At 39.8% G+C, this 3310-nt stretch overlaps 1 pseudogene; it reads right to left on the bottom strand.

The window, feature by feature from the left end:
• Positions 1-1387, bottom strand: part of LOC116704740 (THAP domain-containing protein 2-like) — a 5360-nt pseudogene extending 3973 nt beyond the window's left edge.
• Between the last annotated feature and the right edge of the window lie 1923 nt (positions 1388-3310).

The following is a 3310-nucleotide window of genomic DNA, read 5'->3' as shown; positions in this document are numbered from 1 at the left end:
ATCATATATAACCTACCGTCAAAAGTTTGGGGGCACCTTGAAATTCCTTATTTTTGCAGGAAAGCACGTCGTGACTGTTTCATGGAAGAAACTTGAAACTAGTCTTAACTTTGAAGAAATCCACTCTATACTTTGCTAATGGGGTAAATGACTATTCTAGCTGCAAATGTCTGGTTTTGGTGCAATATCTCCAGAGGTCAGAGGCCCATTTCCAGCAACTATCACTCCAGTGTTCTAATGGCCAATGTGTTTTGCTCATTGGCTCAAGGCTAATGTGATGATTAGAAAACCCTTGTGCAATCATGTCACACATCTGAAAACAGTTAGGTCTTACGGAAGCTACAAAACTGACCTTCCTTTGAGCAGATTGAGTTTCTGGAGCATCACATTTGTGGGTCCAATTAACGCCCAAATGGCCAGAAAAGAGAAACTTTCATCTGAAACTCGACAGTCATTCTTGTCCTTAGAAATGAAGGCTATCCATGCGAGACATTGCTAAGAAATTGAAGATTTCCTACAACGGTGTGTACTACCTACTCCCTCAAAGAACAAGCACAACAGGCTCCAAACCAGAGTAGAAAAAAGAATGGGAGGCCGCGTTGCACAACTGAGCAAGAAGATAAGTACATTAGATCTCTAGTTTGAGAACAACGCCTCACAGGTCCCCAACTGGCATCTTCATTAAATATGTACCCGCAAAACACCAGTGTCAACATCTACAGTGAAGAGCGGCTGCGGATTCTGGGCTTCAGGGCAGAGTGGCAAAGAAAACCACACTGAGACTGCCAATAAAAGAAAAAGATTAAGATGGCAAAAGAACACAGACATTGGACAGAGGAAGACTGAAAAAAGTGTTGTGACGGATATCCAAGTTTTGTTGAGTGTTTGGATCACAAAGAAGAACGTTTGTGAGACGCAGAACAAATGAAAGATTGCGGAAGAATGCCGACGCCATCTGTTAAGCATGGTGGAGGTAATATATGGTCTGGGGTTGCTTTGGGTGCTGGTGAGGTGGGAGATTTGTAACGGGTAAAAGGGATTCTGAATAAGGAAGGCTATCACTCCATTTTGCAACGCCATGCCTACCCAGTGGACAGCGCTTGATTGAGCCAATTTCATCCTACAACAGGACAATGACCCTAAACACACCTCCAAATTGGTGCAAGAACTATTTAGAGCAGAAGCATGCAGCTGGTATTCTATGCGTAATGGAGGGGCCAGGCAGTCCCCAGTCTGAACCCCATGGAGCTGTTGTGGAGAGCTTGACCGTATGGTACGCAAGAAGTGCCCATCCAACCAATCCAACTTGTGGGGCTGCTTCAGAAGCGTGGGTGACATTTCTCCAGATTACCTCAACAATTAACAGGTGAATGCCAAAGGTCTGCATGCTGGAATTGCTGCAAATGGAGGATTCTTTGGCGAAAGCAAAGTTTGGATGTAAACAAATCTATTCAAATACAAATCATTATTTCTAACCTTTTGTCAATGTCTTGACTCCATTTTCTATTCATTTCACACATATTGTGGTGGAATAAGGTGACTTTTCAGAAAACACAAATTGTTTGGGGTACCCCAAACTTTTGGAACGGTAGGTATAATAAAGGCATGCATATCTTTAAGTTGTTTAATAAAAGATACTTGCTACGGTACTGATTGTCAGTCTCTCCTTTGTTAGTTTGACTTTATGATTTGTTTCTCTTCCTAGCTTCCCCTAGCGAGCAACTTAAGTTCGTAACATCATGGGGGGGGGGGAAAGGGGGTCAAAACAAAATGGCAAGAAGCCTTACGCTTCAGAAAACAAGTCAATCAATTCCCAATCTATGCACCGCAGAGAGTAGTACACCAACTCCTCCCAGTATGACCGGAAGTTGTGCAAGAGGAAGGAGGGGGGGGGGGGCAGAGTAGCATTAAGAACGTAACAGGCATCCTTCAATTAGTGTTGACATGCAGCACTTATAGTTACTTATTGAAACCACTACAGTCTGTAGCTATACAACCTCTTATATTCTTCACAATGCTTAAAGTACCAAGATCAAATAAGCTTTGCAAGATTTTACAAATAAATACATAACGCTACACAAGTACTAGTTTGAAAAACTTAAAGTCAAAACTAAAAGACACTACTTAACTAGATTGCATTTATACGTTTTTATGCAAGTATTATTTTCCTAAAACTACACTTAAATGACCAACTGATCCTTCTTCCACCTTAGGAAAATCAAGTTTTTTTTTAGTTATAGTCTGGTAATTTTTGTTTTCACAAGTTAATGATGCATATATCGATAAAAAACTTATTGTATTGTCATTGTAGTGTATTGCTACATTTTTTACCTTGTCTTGACCAACCAATGATGACACAGTAGCACATTTTCATTATTTCCAGTCCCACAATAAAGACACTCTTCGATCCTTTATGAAGCCAAATTTTCCTTTCTTTATTGGCTTTCTTTGTCAACATAATAAACAAAAATAATCATCTATACAAATATTTATCTCAATTATTGTGAAGATGGGAAAGCAAGAGTACACCAGTATTTGGCACTTTCTATTCTAAACAAAAATGCGGCTTACAGAGAAAATTATCTGTGTATTTTTTTCTGAACGATGACAGTATGACACTGACTGAAAATCACAACAAGCAAGTCACACATTTTGCTTTTATCCATCTTTTGGACATTTTTAAAATAAAAGGTAGAAATGTGTGTCCGGGGTAGAAAACAGAATTGATCGCAGTTATTTGGTTTTGTTCCAAAAACATGCTTCTCCCGTGAGTGGGTTCATTATATGGAGGCGTTGTGCTTGTGTGTCCATGTCAAAAGCGAGGGATTTTATGTGCTCGGGTAGATTCTTATAGATAGACTATGATACACATACTCCTAAGACAGCCTTCGAACCCTTTGTTTGTGTTGCTTTTCCCTGCTCAGTCTGTGCCTCTTCTCGGCATGAATGTTGGACAAAAGTGCACAGCTTTAGAAAAAGAAAAAAACATCGATTCTGTGGGACTGCAACACAAATCTGGTGTTTACTGGTGTTTTACTTAGCGAGGACGTTTTCTGCAGGGAAACTTCCTCGAGCTTCTTGAAACAACTTGAAAAGTACTCACATCTAAGTTTGAACATTTTATGGTTGTAATAGTAAAGGAACAGACCCCATATGGGTTCAGGCATAAAAAAAGGTGTATTTTACACCCCAAATTCTCCAAAAAAAGTCAGAGTGAAACTTTGATCCATACACTAAATCAGGTTACAAGACATGACTCACTAGAATAGCTTTGAACACTCAGCAGCTTGTAAACAGTTCTATTACAGTC

This window comes from Etheostoma spectabile, chromosome 16, assembly GCF_008692095.1.
Source record: "Etheostoma spectabile isolate EspeVRDwgs_2016 chromosome 16, UIUC_Espe_1.0, whole genome shotgun sequence".
NCBI lineage: Eukaryota > Metazoa > Chordata > Actinopteri > Perciformes > Percidae > Etheostoma > Etheostoma spectabile.
The sequence above is the reverse complement of the archived record's forward strand: the minus strand, read 5'-3'. Positions and strand labels throughout refer to the sequence as shown.